Source organism: Heptranchias perlo, chromosome 20 (assembly GCF_035084215.1).
Source record: "Heptranchias perlo isolate sHepPer1 chromosome 20, sHepPer1.hap1, whole genome shotgun sequence".
NCBI classification, from domain to species: domain Eukaryota; kingdom Metazoa; phylum Chordata; class Chondrichthyes; order Hexanchiformes; family Hexanchidae; genus Heptranchias; species Heptranchias perlo.
Genome location: NC_090344.1, coordinates 1,935,980 through 1,954,243, shown reverse-complemented (window position 1 = coordinate 1,954,243; position 18,264 = coordinate 1,935,980). Strand labels below are relative to the sequence as shown.

The window sequence follows — 18,264 nt, the reverse complement described above, 5'->3', positions numbered from 1 at the left end:
CCTCTTCTATCCATCCAATCACGTTTTCCATTCCGATGTAGAGAAATGTCGAGTTGCACACTAACTATTTCCTCCGTTCTCTTTCGCAAACATATTACTGAACAAAACTTCACAAGTCACCCGGGAAAAATAATTCAGTTCAAAATCATAAGCTTCCGAAGGACCTGCGAGGACAGACTGACCAAAGCTGCATTCAATCGTGAAGCTTGTGGGTGTGTTGTCATCCTAAGGGACCGAGACAGGCCTGTGACACAGAGCGAAGGCAGGAACTCAGAAATGTGGCCATTCAAGGCCATAAATGGGCAGACAGACAGTCACAGTCATTGATTGTGACACACGGCCCGGTCATTGTTCAGTCAGTCGGGGAGCGAGCCCTGCAGCCAGCAAACAAAAACCTGGCCTGAGAATAAGGCAGAGACCCAATCGGACGGATAGACAGACAGACATCTGACTCAACGTCAAAACGCAGCGTTATCGAATCACGTTGAGGTGATATCATTTTCACAGCAGCTCAGGGTCCTGCCCACAGGTTTGAAAGCGGGGCAGCGTTTTATGGATGGGCTGTTCATTGTTAGTAAATAATATTGATCGTAATTTAATTTGTTACATTAAAGTGCTCTTTGTTTGTTAATTTTGATCTAAATCCTCGACAGTATATAGAGAAACAAGTAACAATGTTTCAGGGATGTTGCTTATTCAATATTCGTTCAAAAACCCTGTCAGCTGGTGAAAAATGAACACAAACTACCCAACACGTGGGTAAATCCATAAAGCTAAACTGTGTCCATGGCCGGTTCGCTGAGTTGGTAAGAGCGTGGTGCGAATAACGCCAAGAACGCGGGTTCGATCCCCATACGGTTCCTGTTGCAATATTTTGGTAACTTTTAAAAGTTTGGCAGACTTTGGGAACAAGCGTATCCACACAAAATGTCATAAGGTTAATTTTTTGGAGTAACATCCATGAATATGTTTTCTGATCTATCTTTTTGAGCTCCAAAGTGGACGGCCTCACACTTGCTGACGTTGAAATCCATTTGCCGCACTTTTGATCATTCACATAATCTGGTAATATCTCTCTGTAATCTCATTCTTCCATCCACACTGCTTATAATTCTATCTATCTTTGTGTCATCGGCAAACTTGGATATGTGGTTCTCGATCCCGTCATCTAATATCAATGAGATCGCCTAAATTGGGGTAAATTCACATTCAGCTTCAATCTCCACATCATCTTGAGACATTTTATTTACTCCGTGTGTGTTGCGCCTTGGAAACTTCTGCACTTTGTCCCCTGGAGCTGAAATATAATTCAATTCGAACAACTGCAAAGATGTCAGAATCCAATTGGTGACTTTTCACTAAAAAGCAGTGAGATAACAGGGCTTGTCTGGGAATTAAACCCGGAACCTCTCACTTTTTCCATTAGAAAAACGTCCAAAGCGAGAATCATACCCCTAGACCAACGAGCCGCTTGCTAAAAAGTCCTGCAGCCGGTCTAAAATTTCACCATAGTCTTCAGCCGATCGGCTATCCTTTCCAACCGCTTCTGTCCACCCAATCTCGTTTTCTATTCCAAAAGACAGCAATATCAAGTTGTACACGACCTATTTCCAGTCATCAATATTAGCCTCTCTTTACTAAATTCGTTTACAATGTACGACTTGTTTTTTCAAATAATACTTTTCAGAATTAGTTCATCTGAAGCTACATTGGCATCTGTCTCGGCATCGTCAGAGTGTACAAGCTACCATAAGTATATTTTACTCACATTGCTGTTTTCTTTCACTGTGAGGGCGAAGAGACAAAAATGTGGAGACATTAGCTACGAATTTATCAGCTGGGTTGCACCTTTACTTTTCCGACCGTCTCAGTCTTTTTTCCCTTTACCTTTCCCTGCTGGTGTTGCAGGTTTGATCAGCCTTTACCGTTCCAGGAAGCCTGAGATGTCCATCAGGGGAAAACATCGAGATAAGAGACAAGGAGAGATAGAGAGATTCATGTAAATAAATTCGCTTATGAATGGGTGGTTCTGCAAAGTAGCAGAATTTTAGTTGCAGATTTGGCAAGATTCTTTCTTGTGTATTTGAATTTTGCAAGAGTACATTGGGCACCCAATTAAAAGCGCCGGCCAAGCTCGAGTATCTCTCATGCTCTGAGAGAGATAAATGAAGTGAGTAAGATCCAGTTCATTCATTTGAGCATTGACCGGATCTTTAAACAATAATTCAGCGAGCAGAAATCAAACCTGCGAAGGAAAACTCCATTTGATCTTGAATTTAACGCTTCAACCACTCGGCGATCGCAGCGGCACATGGCAGTACTTACATGGCTGTGGATGCTACTTTAAACTGCCAGTTGCTTCAAACGATGCCCGATAGACCGGCGTGGTCTTGTAGCTTTCCCAGCAGCTTCATTTGATTCGGTGGGTCAAGTTTGGGAAATTGATTGATTTTCACCGGCAGCTTGTGGTAGTATATTACCTCATTTTCATTACCGGTAATGAACGACTGCAGCCACTGCAGAATTCGGTGCCACCCACAGCCGATCGGCCATCATTTCAGACCTCTTATATCCATCCAATCACGTTTTCTATTCCGATGTAGAGAAATGTCGAGTTGCACACTAACTATTTCCTCCGTTCTCTTTCGCAAACATATCACTGAACCAAACTTCACAAGTCACTCAGGAAAAATAATTCAGTTCAAAATCATTAGCTTCCGAAGGACCTGCGAGGACAGACTGTCCAAACCTGCGTTCAGTCGTGAAGCTTGTGGGTGTGTTGTGATCCTAAGGGACAGAGACAGGCATGCGACACAGAGCGAAGGCAGGAACTCAGAAATGTGGCCATAAATGGGCAGACAGTCAGTCACAGTCATTGATTCTGACACACGGCCCGGTAGTTGTTCAGTCAGTCGGGGATCGAGGCCTGCAGCCAGCAAACAAAAAGCCTGGCCTGAGAATAATGCCGAGACCCAATCCGACGGATAAACAGACAGACAGATAGACAGACAGACATCTGACTCAACGTCAAAACGCAGCGTGATCGAATCACGTTGCGGTGATATCATTTTCACAGCAGCTCAGGGTCCTGCACACAGGTTTTATAGCGGGGCAGTGTTTTATGGATGGGCTGTTGATTGTTAGTAAAATAATATTGATCGGAATTTAATTTGTTACATTAAAGTGCTCTTTGTTTGTTAATTTTGATCTACTTCCTCGACAGTATATACAGAAACAAGTAACACTGTTTAAGGGATGTGGTTTATTCAAAATTCGTTGTAAAACCCTGTCAGCTGGTGTAAAAATAAACACAAACTACCCAACACGCGGGTAAGCCCATAAAGCTAAGCTGTCCACATGGCAGGTTAGCTCAGTTGGTTAGAGAGTGGTGCTAATAACGCCAAGGTCGCGGGTTCGATCCCCGTACGGGCCATAAAGTTCCAATTGCAATATTTTTGTAACTTTTAAAAGTTTGGCAGACTTGAGAAACAAGCGAATCCACACAAAATGTCATGAGGTCAATTTTTTGGAGTAACATCCATTAATATGTTTTCTGATCTATCTTTTTGAGGTCCAAAGTGGACGGCCTCAAACTTGCTTACGTTGAAATCCATTTGCCGCAGTTTTGCCCATTCACTTAATCTAGTGATATCGCTCTGTAATCTCATTCTTCCATCCAAACTGCTTATAATTCTGTCTATCTTTGTGTCATCGGCAAACTTGGATATGTGGTTCTCGATCCCGTCATCTAATATCAATGAGACCGCCGAAATTGGGGTAAATTCACATTCAGCTTCAATCTCCACATCATCTTGAGACATTTTATTTACTCCGTGTGTGTTGCGCCTTGGAAACTTCTGCACTTTGTCCTCTGGAGCTCAAATATAATTCAATTCGAACAACTGCAAAGATGTCAGAATCCAATTGGTGACTTTTCACTAAAAAGCAGTGAGATAACAGGGCTCGTCCGGGATTTGAACCCGGGACCTCCCGCATATTTCATTAGAAAAACGCCCAAAGCGAGAATCATACCCCTAGACCAACGAGCCGCTTGCTAAAAAGCCCTGCAGCCGGTCTAAAATTTCACCATAGTCTTCAGCCGATCGGCTATCCTTTCCAACCGCTTCTGTCCACCCAATCTCGTTTTCTATTCCTATATGCAGCAATATCAAGTTGTACACGACCTATTTCCAGTCACCAATATTAGCCTCTCTTTACTAAATTCGTTTACAATGTACGACTTGTTTTTTCAAATAATACTTTTCAGAATTAGTTAATCTGAAGCTACATTGGCATCTGTCTCGGCATCGTCAGAGTATACAAGCTACCATAAGTATATTTTACTCACATTGCTGTTTTCTTTCACTGTGAGGGCGAAGAGACAAAAATGTGGAGACATTAGCTACGAATTTATCAGCTGGGTTGCACCTTTACATTTCCGACCGTCTCAGTCTTTTTTTCCTTTACCTTTCCCTGCTGGTGTTGCAGGTTCGATCAGCCTTTACCGTTCCAGGAAGCCTGAGAAGTCCATCAGGGGACAACATAGAGACAAGAGACAAGGAGAGATAGAGAGATTCATGTAAATAAAGTCGCTTATAAATGGGTGGTTCTGCAAAGTAGCAGAATTTTAGTTGCAGATTGGGCAAGATTCTTTCTTGTGCATTTGAATTTTGCAAGAGTACATTGGGCACCCAATTAAAAGCGCCGGCCACGCTCGAGTATCTCTCATGCTCTGAGAGAGATAAATGAAGTGAGTTCGATCCAGTTCATTCATTTGAGCATTGACCGGATCTTTAAACAATAATTCAGCGAGCAGAAATAAAACCTAAGAAGGAAAACTCCATTTGATCTTGAATTTAACGCTGCAACCACTCGGCGATCGCAGCGGCACATGGCAGTACTTACATGGCTGTGGATGCTACTTTGAACTGCCAGTTGCTTCAAACGATGCCCGATAGACCGGCGTGGTCTTGTAGCTTTCCCAGCAGCTTCATTTGATTCGGTGGGTCAAGTTTGGGAAATTGAATGATTTTCACCGGCAGCTTGTGGTAGTATATTACCTCATTTTCATTACCGGTAATGAACGACTGCAGCCACTGCAGAATTCGGTGCCACCCACAGCCGATCGGCCATCCTTTCAGACCTCTTCTATCCATCCAATCACGTTTTCTATTACGATGTAGAGAAATGTCGAGTTGCACACTAACTATTTCCTCCGTTCTCTTTCGCAAACATATCACTGAACCAAACTTCACAAGTCACTCAGGAAAAATCATTCAGTTCAAAATCATTAGCTTCCGAAGGACCTGCGAGGACAGACTGTCCAAACCTGCGTTCAGTCGTGAAGCTTGTGGGTGTGTTGTGATCCTAAGGGACAGAGACAGGCCTGCGACACAGAGCGAAGGCAGGAACTCAGAAATGTGGCCATAAATGGGCAGACAGTCAGTCACAGTCATTGATTCTGACACACGGCCCGGTGGTTGTTCAGTCAGTCGGGGAGCGAGGCCTGCAGCCAGCAAACAAAAAGCCTAGCCTGAGAATAAGGCCGAGACCCAATCAGACGGATAAACAGACAGACAGATAGACAGACAGACATCTGACTCAACGTCAAAACGCAGCGTGATCGAATCACGTTGCGGTGATATCATTTTCACAGTAGCTCAGGGTCCTGCCCACAGGTTTTATAGCGGGGCACTGTTTTATGGATGGGCTGTTCATTGTTAGTAAAATAATATTGATCGGAATTTAATTTGTTACATTAAAGTGCTCTTTGTTTGTTAATTTTGATCTACATCCTCGACAGTATATACAGAAACAAGTAACAATGTTTAAGGGATGTGATTTATTCAATATTCGTTGTAAAACCCTGTCAGATGGTGTAAAAATAAACACAAACTACCCAACACGCGGGTAAGCCCATAAAGCTAAGATGTATATATGGCCGGTTAGCACAGTTGGTTAAAGCGTGGTGCTAATAACGCCAAGGTCGCGGGTTCGATCCTCGTACGGGCCATAAGGTTCCTATTGCAATATTTTGGTAACTTTTAAAAGTTTGGCAGACTTGAGATACAAGCGAATCCACACAAAATGTCATGTGGTCAATTTTTTTGGAGTAACATCCATTAATATGTTTTCTGATCTATCTTTTTGAGGTCCAAAGTGGACGGCCTCAAACTTGCTTACGTTGAAATCCATTTGCCGCAGTTTTGCCCATTCACTTAATCTAGTGATATCTCTCTGTAATCTCATTCTTCCATCCACACTGCTTATAATTCTGTCTATCTTTGTGTCATCGGCAAACTTGGATATGTGGTTCTCGATCCCGTCATCTAATATCAATGAGACCGCCGAGATTGGGGTAAATTCACATTCAGCTTCAATCTCCACATCATCTTGAGACATTTTATTTGCTCCGTGTGTGTTGCGCCTTGGAAACGTCTGCACTTTGTCCTCTGGAGCTCAAATATAATTCAATTCGAACAACTGCAAAGATGTCAGAATCCAATTGGTGACTTTTCACTTAAAAGCAGTGAGATAACAGGGCTCGTCCGGGATTTGAACCCGGGACCTCTCGCATATTCCATTAGAAAAACGCCCAAAGCGAGAATCATACCCCTAGACCAACGAGCCGCTTGCTAGAAAGCCCTGCAGCCGGTCTAAAATTTCACCATAGTCTTCAGCCGATCGGCTATCCTTTCCAACCGCTTCTGTCCACCCCATCTCGTTTTCCATTCCTATATTCAGCAATATCAAGTTGTACACTGCCTATTTCCAGTCACCAATATTAGCCTCTCTTTACTAAATTCGTTTACAATGTACGACTTGTTTTTTCAAATTATACTTTTCAGAATTAGTTAATCTGAAGCTGCATTGGCATCTGTCTCGGCATCGTCAGAGTATACAAGCTACCATAAGTATATTTTACTCACATTGCTGTTTCCTTTCACTGTGAGGGCGAAGAGACAAAAATGTGGAGACATTAGCTACGAATTTATCAGCTGGGTTGCACCCTTAGTTTTCCGACCGTCTCAATCTTTTTTTTTCTTTCCCTTTCCCTGCTGGTGTTGCAGGTTCGATCAGCCTTTACCGTTCCAGGAAGCCTGAGAAGTCCATCAGGGGACAACATCGAGACAAGAGACAAGGAGAGATAGTGAGATTCATCTTAATAAAGTCGCTTATAAATGGGTGGTTCTGCAAAGTAGCAGAATTTTAGTTGCAGATTGGGCAAGATTCTTTCTTGTGTATTTGAATTTTGCAAGAGTACATTGGGCACCCAATTAAAAGCGCCGGCCACGCTCGAGTATCTCTCATGCACTGAGAGAGATAAATGAAGTGAGTTAGATCCAGTTCATTCATTTGAGCATTGAACGGATCTTTAAACAATAATTCAGCGAGCAGAAATCAAACCTGCGAAGGAAAACTCCATTTGATGTTGAATTTAACGCTTCAACCACTCGGCGATCGCAGCGGCACATGGCAGTACTTACATGGCTGTAGATGCCACTTTAAACTGCCAGTTGCTTCAAACGATGCCCGATAGACCGGCGTTGTCTTGTAGCTTTCCCAGGAGCTTCATTTGATTCGGTGGGTCAAGTTTGGGAAATTGAATGATTTTCAGCGGCAGCTTGTGGTAGTGTATTACCTCATTTTCATGACCGGTAATGAACCACTGCAGCCACTGCAGAATTCGGTGCCACCCACAGCCGATCGGCCATCCTTTCAGACCTCTTCTATCCATCCAATCACGTTTTCTATTCCGATGTAGAGAAATGTCGAGTTGCACACTAACTATTTCCTCCGTTCTCTTTCGCAAACATATCACTGAACAAAACTTCACAAGTCACTCAGGAAAAATAATTCAGTTCAAAATCATTAGCTTCCGAAGGACCTGCGAGGACAGACTGACCAAACCTGCGTTCAGTCGTGAAGCTTGTGGGTGTGTTGTGATCCTAAGGGACAGAGACAGACCTGCGACACAGAGCGATGGCAGGAACTCAGAAATGTGGCCATAAATGGGCAGACAGTCAGTCACAGTCATTAATTCTGACACACGGCCCGGTAGTTGTTCAGTCAGTCGGGGAGCGAGGCCTGCAGCCAGCAAACAAAAAGCCTGGCCTGAGAATAAGGCAGAGACCCAATCAGACGGATGGACAGACAGACATCTGACACAACGTCAAAACGCAGCGTGATCGAATCACGTTGCGGTGATATCATTTTCACAGTCGCTCAGGGTCCTGCCCACAGGTTTTATAGCGGGGCAGTGTTTTATGGATGGGCTGTTCATTGTTCGTAAAATAATATTGATCGGAATTTAATTTGTTACATTAAAGTGCTCTTTGTTTGTTAATTTTGATCTACATCCTCGACAGTATATACAGAAACAAGTAACAATGTTTAAGGGATGTGATTTATTCAATATTCGTTGTAAAACCCTGTCAGATGGTGTAAAAATAAACACAAACTACCCAACACGCGGGTAAGCCCATAAAGCTAAGATGTATACATGGCCGGTTAGCTCAGTTGGTTAGGGCGTGGTGCTAATAACGCCAAGGTCGCGGGTTCGATCCCCGTACGTGCTATAAGGTTCCTATTGCAATATTTTGGTAACTTTTAAAAGTTTGGCTGATTTGAGAAACAAGCGAATCCACACAAAATGTCATGTGGTCAATTTTTTGGAGTAACATCCATTAATATGTTTTCTGATCTATCTTTTTGAGGTCCAAAGTGGACGGCCTCGAACTTGCTTACGTTGAAATCCATTTGCCGCAGTTTTGCCCATTCACTTAATCTAGTAATATCTCTCTGCAATCTCATTCTTCCATCCAAACTGCTTATAATTCTGTCTATCTTTGTGTCATCGGCAAACTTGGATATGTGGTTCTCGATCCCGTCATCTGATATCAATGAGACCGCCGAGATTGGGGTAAATTCACATTCAGCTTCAATCTCCACATCATCTTTAGACATTTTATTTACTCCGTGTGTGTTGCGCCTTGGAAACGTCTGCACTTTGTCCTCTGGAGCTCAAATATAATTCAATTCGAACAACTGCAAAGATGTCAGAATCCAATTGGTGACTTTTCACTAAAAAGCAGTGAGATACAAGGGCTCTTCCGGGATTTGAACCCGGGACCTCTCGCATATTCCATTAGAAAAACGCCCAAAGCGAGAATCATCCCCCTGGAAAGCCCTGCAGCCGGTCTCAAATTTCACCATAGTCTTCAGCCGATCGGCTATCCTTTCCAACCGCTTCTGTCCACCCCATCTCGTTTTCTATTCCTATATTCAGCAATATCAAGTTGTACACTACCTATTTCCAGTCACCAATATTAGCCTCTCTTTACTAAATTCGTTTACAATGTACGACTTGTTTCTTCAAATAATACTTTTCAGAATTAGTTAATCTGAAGCTACATTGGCATCTGTCTCGGCATCGTCAGAGTATACAAGCTACCATAAGTATATTTTACTCACATTGCTGTTTCCTTTCACTGTGAGGGCGAAGAGACAAAAATGTGGAGACATTCGCTACGAATTTATCAGATGGGTTGCACCTTTACTTTTCCGACCGTCTCAATCTTTTTTTCCTTTACCTTTCCCTGCTGGTGTTGCAGGTTAGATCAGCCTTTACCGATCCAGGAAGCCTGAGAAGTCCATCAGGGGACAACATCGAGACAAGAGACAAGGAGAGATAGTGAGATTCATCTTAATAAAGTCGCTTATAAATGGGTGGTTCTGCAAAGTAGCAGAATTTTAGTTGCAGATTGGGCAAGATTCTTTCTTGTGTATTTGAATTTTGCAAGAGTACATTGGGCACCCAATTAAAAGCGCCGGCCACGCTCGAGTATCTCTCATGCTCTGAGAGAGATAAATGAAGTGAGTTCGATCCAGTTCATTCATTTGAGCATTGAACGGATCTTTAAACAATAATTCAGCGAGCAGAAATCAAACCTGCGAAGGAAAACTCCATTTGATCTTGAATTTAACGCTTCAACCACTCGGCGATCGCAGCGGCACATGGCAGTACTTGCATGGCTGTCGATGCCACTTTAAACTGCCAGTTGCTTCAAACGATGCCCGATAGACCGGCGTTGTCTTGTAGCTTTCCCAGGAGCTTCATTTGATTCGGGGGGTCAAGTTCTGGCATCCTTTCCTTGTTGGCTCCGGAACTAATACAAACACCGCCCTGTGTTACTTTGTTGTTTAATTCACAAACTGGGTCAATATCACATCGGAGGCTTAAGACAATAAAGGACCTGACGAAACGGGCACTTTGAGCAGCAAAGCCACGAAGCCAAATCAAGCTGCAAATTCACCACCTCCTCTCACTGAAACCTGTCGGATACTGACCACTGTCTGTTGGAGTTTGAGGCCGTTTTGTACATTTCTATATCTCTTTTCTGTTTCGCTGTGTTCAGCGATACTGTTTGTGTCTCTCGCTGTGTTGACCTCTCTGTGTCAATCTATGGGTTGGTTCTGAATGAAAAATGAAATAAAACACACCAGCTATCACCTGCGCCAGTGGCGCAATGGATAACGTGTCTGACTACGAATCAGAAGACTGTCGGTTCAACTCCTACCTGGCTCGGATTTATGCAATTTTCCCTCTGACAGTGGGGAACTAAAAATCAAACTTCATTGTAAGATATTATTTGTGGTGAAGTCGCAAAGAAAACATTCCATCTTCAATGATTTAGGATCAGTTATGTACAGACAGAAACTGTGACCACAACGTGTTTCGAACATGCCGCCTTTTCAGTTGATGTCAGGCACGCTTTTTATTGCAGAACGAGGTGTGGACATCCGCGCTGATGACCTTCAGGTGTCTCCGGGCCTTTCAGACACTTCATGTGAAACAAGAGCTTTCCAATCCCCGCCAACTCCTGGACACCGAGACGTCCGTTCGAAGCAGCATTCACCACTAGGACCGATATCGCGCTCCCTTTGCCGATCTGCAGGAAATCCGATGCTGAAAATGCAAAGCAGGACGAACAGTATCTGGAAAACAGTTAAGCTTTCAGTGTTCAGACTTTGGTGAGAACGATAAACAGGAGTTTGGGTAGATATTAACTAGGTGTGTCGTCGGAGCGCGATGTTCATCTATGAACTGTAGGAGTGTAGATATCAGTGCGATTTTTATACATGAATTGTGGGTGTGTATATCTGAATGCGATGTTTATATTTAAACTGTGGGGTGTATATATGAGTGCGATGTTTATATATAAACTGTGTGTGTGTGTGTATATATATGAGTGCAATGTTTATATATAAACTGTGTGTGTGTATGTATGAGTGCAATGTTTATATATGAACTGAGGATGTGTTTATTTGAGTACGATGTTTATATCTGAATTGCGGAATGACCTGAAGGGGCAATTCCTCCTGGGCTTATATGTTCTTCAAACTAATGACACAAAGTTCAATTAACAGTTGGGCGGAAATCGCTCAGTTGGGAGGGCGTTAGACTAAAGATCTCGGGTTTCGGCAGTTCGTGTTATTTCGTTTCTGCTTCTTTGAATCCTAGAAACATAGAATGGTTATAAGAAGGAAGGAGGCCATTCGGCACGTCGAGTCCCTGCTGGCACTCTGCAAAACCAATCCAGCTCGTCCCACTCCCCCGCAGTTTACCCATAGCCCTTCTAGTTTTTCCCTTCAAGTAGTTATCCAATTCCCCTTTGATTGAACCTGCCTCCAACATTCACTCAGGCAGTGAATTCCAAATCTTAGCCACTCGCTGTGTAAAAGCATTTTTCCTCATGTCGCCATTGATTCTTTTGTAATCACCATAAATCTTTGTCCTGTGGTTCTTGCCCCTTCTGCCAATGGGAGCAGCTACTCTGTCTGGACCCTTCAAGATTTTATCTACCTTCCCCTTAAATGGATCTATGTTAGTTGCCTCAGCTACTCCTTGTGGTAGCGCACTCCACATTCCGAACACTATTTGGGGAAAGAAGTTGATCCTGAATTCCCAATTGGATTTAATAGTGACTATCTTATACTTGTGACCTCTAGTTTTGGACTCCCCCATAAGGTCAGGTTAAACCATTTCCTCTATGTCTACCCGATCAAACCCATTCATTATCTTCAAGACTTCTATCAGGTCATCCATCGGCCTTCTCTTTTCTGGAGAAAAGAACCCGAGCCTGTTCATCCTTTCCTGATAAGTGTATCCTCTCAGTTCTGGTATCACCCTTGTGAGTCTTTTCCACCTTCCCCAATGTCCCTATATTCTTCTTATAATATGGAGACCAGAACTGTGCCCAGTGCTCCAAGTGTTCTCTAACCAAGGTTCACTACGAACATAACTTATTTGCTTTTCAATTCTATCCCTCTGGAAATGAACACCAGTGTTTAGTTTGTTTTCACGTGGCCTTATTAACTAATGTCACTACTTTTCGTGATTTGTGTATCTGTGCCCCAAGATCCCTCTGCTCCTCTATCCCATTTAGACTCTTATTATCCAAGCAGGATTTGGCCCAATTATTCTTCCTACCGAAATGCACCACCTCACACTTGTATATATGGAAATTAATTTGTCATTTACACGCACGTTCTGTAAGTTTACGAATGACTGCCTGTATTTTTCGCATTTTTCCTTTGTATTAACTGGAGCTCCCAATTAGGTTTCGTCCTCAACTTTTCAAAATGTACTTCCGATTTCCGTGTCCAAATCAATAATGTAAATTTTTAACAACAACGGCCCCAGCACCGTTAAATTGTGAACAACGGTGATCCCAGCACCGATAAATTGTGAACAATAGTAGTCCCAGCATCGATAAATTGTGAACAACAGTGATCCCAGCAATGATGAGTTGTGAACAACAGTGGTCCCAGCACCAATAAATTGTGAACACCAGTGGTCCCAGGACTTTTGATCTTGAACTGCAGTTGAAACTTCTGCAGAAAAGGAAAAGAAGCCCCCGAATCGCTCCACGTGAATCTCAAACACATTTGGGAAGAAGTTCAGTGCAAACAATCAGGAATTTAAAGGCACTTCAATGGCCTGCACTTTCTTTGAGTAAGTTTTGTTCGACATTTCATTCGAACGTGAAATCGGACTCGGCTTTCATCTCACCGAAGCACAGTGTCGCCGCTTTGTATCTGTCTGCCTGTAAGTGATGAGGTTGGACTAGGCACGGGTTTTATCCAATTTTTGAAATCTCACCAAGCGCCAGGGAAAGGAAACTTAGAGTCGAACTGTCCCTGTAAGCGATGAGTTGAAGGGAATGTCGCTCCAAGCAGATCGGGTCAAAGCGCAGTACAGCCACACAGGAGCTCCAAATCCACCCTCTCGCCACTCGGCAATCACAAATTTTAACCGAACTATCCATTGGCCCAAAGTCACCCGCTGAAATCGAGTCTTTCTCGGACACATTTTTTTCATAACATTGGTTTAGAAGTGAAAACTGCGCTCCACTTCAATGCAAGTGCAAGAGATAACTGTGTAGACGCTGCCCGCGTGCAGTAAGACCTGGACAACATTCAGGCTTGGGCTTTTTTTTTTATTCGTTCACGGGATGTGGGCGTCGCTGGCGAGGCCATCATTTATTGCCCATCCCTAATTTCCCTCGAGAAGGTGGTGGTGAGCCACCTTCTTGAACCGTTGCAGTCCGTGTGGTGACGGTTCTCCCACTGTGCTGTTAGGAAGGGAGTTCCAGGATTTTGATCCAGCGACGATGAAGGAACGGCGATAAATTTCCAAGTCAGGATGGTGTGTGACTTGGAGGGGAACGTGCAGGTGGTGTTGTTCCCATGTGCCTGCTGCTCTTGTCCTTCCAGGTGGCAGAGGTCGCGGGTTTGGGAGGTGCTGTCGAAGAAGCCTTGGCGAGTTGCTGCAGTACATCATGTGGATGGTACACACTGCAGACACAGTGCGCCGGTGGTGAAGGGAGTGAATATTTAGTGTGGTGGATGGGGTGCCAATCAAGCTGGCTGCTTTATCTTGGATGGTGTCGAGCTTCTTGAGTGTTGTTGGAGCTGCACTCATCCAAGCAAGTGGAGAGTATTCCATCGCACTCCTGACTTGTGCCTTGTAGATGGTGGAAAGGCTTTGGGGAGTCAGGAGGTGAGTCACTCGCCGCAGAATAACCAGCTTCTCACCTGCTCTCGTAGCCACAGTATTTATATGGATGGTCCAGTTAAGTTTCTGGTCAATGGTGACCCCCAGGATGTTGATGGTGGGGGATTCGGTGATGGTAATGCCGTTGAATGTCAGGGGGAGGTGGTTAGACTCTCTCTTGTTGGAGATGGTCATTGCCTGGCACTTATCTGGCGCGAATGTTACTTGCCACTTATGAGCCCAAGCCTGGATGTTGTCCAGGTCTTGCTGCATGCGGGCTCGGACTGCTTCATTATTTGAGGGGTTGCGAATGGAACTGAACACGGTGCAGTCATCAGCGAACATCCCCATTTCTGACCTTATGATGGAGGGAAGGTCATTGATGAAGCAGCTGAAGATGGTTGGGCCTAGGTCACTGCCCTGAGGAACTCCGGCAGCAATGTCCTGGGGCTGAGATGATTGGCCTCCAACAACCACTACCATCTTCCTTTGTGCTGGGTATGACTCCAGCCACTGGACAGTTTTCCCCCTGATTCCCATTGACTTCAATTTTACTCGGGCTCCTTGGTGCCACACTCGGTCAAATGCTGCCTTGATGTCAAGGGCAGTCACTCTCACCTCACCTCTGGAATTCAGCTCTTTTGTCCATGTTTGGACCAACGCTGTAATGAGGTCTGGAGCCGAGTGGTCCTGGCGGAACCCAAACTGAGCATCGGTGAGCAGGTTATTGATGAGTAAGTGCCGCTTGATAGCACTGTCGATGACACCTTCCATCACTTTGCTGATGATTGAGAGTAGACTGATGGGGCGGTAATTGGCCGGATTGGATTTGTCCTGCTTTTTGTGGACAGGACATACCTGGGCAATTTTCCACATTGTCGGGTAGATGCCAGTGTTGTAGTTGTATTGGAACAGCTTGGCTAGAGGCGCAGCTAGTTCTGGAGCACAAGTCTTCAGCACTACAGCTGGGATGTTGTCGGGGCCCATAGCCTTTGCTGTATCCAGTGCACTCAGCCGTTTCTTGATGTCACGTGGAGTGAATCGAATTGGCCGAAGACTGGCTTCTGTGATGGTGGGGATTTCGGGAGGAGGCCGAGATGGATCATCCACTCGGCACTTCTGGCTGAAGTTGGTTGCAAACGCTTCAGCCTTGTCTTTTGCACTCACGTGCTGGACTCCGCCATCATTGAGGATGGGAATGTTTGCAGAGCCTCCTCCTCCCGTTGGTTGTTTAATTGTCCACCACCATTCACGACTGGATGTGACAGGACTGCAGAGCTTTGATCTGATCCGTTGGTTGTGGAATCGCTTTGCTCTGTCCATAGCATGTTGCTTCTGCTGTTTAGCATGCATGTAGTCCTGAGTTGTAGCTTCACCAGGTTGGCACCTCATTTTTAGGTACGCCTGGTGCTGCTCCTGGCATGCTTTTCTACACTCCTCATTGAACCAGGGTTGATCCCTGGCTTGTTGGTAATGGTAGAGTGAGGAATATGCCGGGCCATGAGGTTACAGATTCTGGTGGAATTCAATTCTGCTGCTGCTGATGGCCCACAGCGCCTCATAGATGCCCAGTTTTGAGCTGCTAGATCTGTTCTGAATCTATCCTATTTAGCACGGTGGTAGTGCCACACAACACGTTGGATGGTGTCCTCAGTGCCAAGACGGGACTTGATCTCCATGATGACTGCGCGGTGGTCATTTCTACCAATACTGTCTTGGACAGATGCATTTGCGACAGGTAGATTGGTGAGGACGAGGTCAAGCAAGTTTTTCCCTCGTGTTGGTTCGCTCACCACCTGCCGCAGGCCCAGTCTAGCAGCTATATCCTTCAGGACTCGGCCAGCTCGGTCAGTAGTGGTGCTACCGAGCCACTCTTCGTGATGGACATTGAAGTCCCCCACCCAGAGTACATTTTGTGCCCTTGCTACCGTCAGTGCTTCCTCCAAGTGGTGCTCAACATGGAGGAGGACTGATTCATCAGCTGAGGGAGGGCGGTAAGTGGCAAGTAGCATTCGCGAAAGAGAAGTGACAGCCAATGACCATCTCGAACCAGAGAGAGGCTAACCACCTCCCCTTGACAATCAAGGGCATTACCATCACCGAATCCCCCACCATGAACATCCTAGGGGTTACCGTGGACCAGAAACTTAACTGGACCAGCCACATAAATACTGTGGCTACAAGAGCAGGTCAGAGGCTGGATATTCTTCGACGAGTGACTCATCTCCTGGCTACCCAAAGCCTTTATACCATCCACAAGGCAAAAGTCAGGAGTGTGATGGAATACCCTTCACTTGCCTGGATGAGTGCAGCTGCACCATCAGTCAACAATCTGGACACAATCCAGAACAAAGCATCCCGCTTGATTGGCAGCCCTTAAACCAACCTTAAAAATTCACTCCCTTCACCACCAGCGCACCGTGGCTGTAGTGTGTACCATCCACAGGATGTACTGCAGCAACTCGCCAAGGATTCTTCGACAACACCACCCAAACCCGCGATCTCTACCACCTAGAAGGACATGGGCAGCAGGCGCAAGGGAACACCACCACCTGCACGTTCCCCTCCAAGGCACACACCATTCCTACTTGGAAATATATAGCCGTTCCTTCATCGTCGCCGGGTCAAAATCCTGGAACTCTCTTCCTAACAGCACTGTGGGAAAACATTCATCACACGGGCTGCAGCGGTTAAAGGCGGCGGCTCACCACTAACTTCTTAAGGGCCATTAGGGATGGACAATCAATGCTGGCCTTGCCAGCGACGCCCACATCCCATGAAAACAAAGAAATTGTAGAAAGGTTACAGCATGGGAGGAGGCCATTCGGCTCTATTCAAGAGCAATCCAGGTAATCCCACTCCATCGCCCTTTCTCAGTAGTCTTGCGTTTTTTTTCCTTTCATGTACTTATCCAGTTCCCTTTTGAAGGCCGTGATTGATTCTGCCTCCACCACACCCTCGGGCGATGCAATACTGATCCTAACAATTAGCTGTGTAAAAAAGTTTTTCCTCATGTCACATGCGGTTCTTTTGCCAATCACATTAAATCTGTGTCCTCTGCTTCTTGAACCTTCCGCCAATGAGAACAGTTTCTCACTATCTCCTTCGTCCAGACCCTTCATGATTTTGAATACCTCAATTAAATCTCCTCGCAACCGTCTCTGTTCCAAAGAGAACAACCCCAGCTTCTCCAGTCTATCCACGTAACTAAAGTCTCTCATCCCTGGATTCATTCTAATAAATCTCTTCTGCACCCTCTCTAAGGCCTTCATGTCTTTCCTAAAGTGCGATCCCCAAAACTGGACACAATACTCCAGTTGTGGCTGAACCAGTGTTTTATTGAAGTTCATCATGACTTCCATACTTCTGTACTCTATGCCTCCTTATATAAAGCCCAGGATCCCGTATGCTTTTTAATGGTTTTCTCAACGTGCTCTGCCACCTTCAACGATTTGTCCACATAAACCCCCAGATCTCTGTGTTCCTGTACCCCTTTTAGAGTTGTGCCCTCTAGTTTATATTGCCTCTCCTCGTTATTCCCAGCAAAATGTATCACTTAGCATTTTTTAGCGTTAAATGTCATCTGCCACTTGTCCGCCCATGCCACCAGCCTGTCGATAACCTCTTCAAGTCTATCACTATCCTCCTCACAGTTTACTACCCTTCCACGTTTTGTATCATATGCAAATTTTGAAATTGTGCTCTGTGCACCCAAGTCCAAGTCATCACTTTATATCAAGAAAAGCAATGGTCCCAGCACTGACCGCTGGGAATACCACTGTGCACCTCCCTCCAGTCCAAAAAACAACCGTTCACCACGACTCTCTGTTTCCTGTCCCTTAGCCAATTCTGCATCTGTTGCTACTGTCCCCTTTATTCCATGGGCCGCAATCTTAATGATAAGCCTACCGTGTGGCACTTTATCAAACGCCTTTTGAAAGTCCATACACACCACATCAACTGCATTACCCTCAACTACCCACTCTGTTGCCTCATGAAAAAACTCTATCAGGTTAGTTAAACACGATTTGCCTTTAACAAATCCGTGCCGGCTTTCCCTAGTCAATTCGCACTCCTACAAGTGGCTGTTAATTCTTTCCCAGGTTATCGTTTCTAAAAATTTCCTCACTGCTGAGTTTAAACTGAACGGCCCATTGTTGTTGGGTTAATCCTTCCACCCTTTTTTGAAGAACGGTGTAACATTG

The 18,264-nt window shown here is 44.8% G+C and overlaps 5 non-coding genes across 5 annotated transcripts; 3 read left to right on the top strand and 2 right to left on the bottom strand.

The window, feature by feature from the left end:
- Positions 1-3,359: 3,359 nt before the first annotated feature.
- trnai-aau (transfer RNA isoleucine (anticodon AAU)) lies at positions 3,360-3,433 on the top strand. Its single transcript has one exon. It is a non-coding gene; the product is annotated as a tRNA-Ile (tRNA).
- Positions 3,434-3,959: 526 nt separating this feature from the next.
- On the bottom strand, positions 3,960-4,049 carry trnap-ugg (transfer RNA proline (anticodon UGG)). The gene is given in 2 exon segments: positions 3,960-3,995; positions 4,014-4,049. It is a non-coding gene; the product is annotated as a tRNA-Pro (tRNA).
- A 1,890-nt stretch (positions 4,050-5,939) lies between these two features.
- On the top strand, positions 5,940-6,013 carry trnai-aau (transfer RNA isoleucine (anticodon AAU)). The gene has a single exon. It is a non-coding gene; the product is annotated as a tRNA-Ile (tRNA).
- A 527-nt stretch (positions 6,014-6,540) lies between these two features.
- Positions 6,541-6,630, bottom strand: trnap-ugg (transfer RNA proline (anticodon UGG)). The gene is given in 2 exon segments: positions 6,541-6,576; positions 6,595-6,630. It is a non-coding gene; the product is annotated as a tRNA-Pro (tRNA).
- Positions 6,631-8,505: 1,875 nt separating this feature from the next.
- trnai-aau (transfer RNA isoleucine (anticodon AAU)) lies at positions 8,506-8,579 on the top strand. The gene has a single exon. It is a non-coding gene; the product is annotated as a tRNA-Ile (tRNA).
- The last annotated feature ends 9,685 nt before the right edge of the window (positions 8,580-18,264 follow it).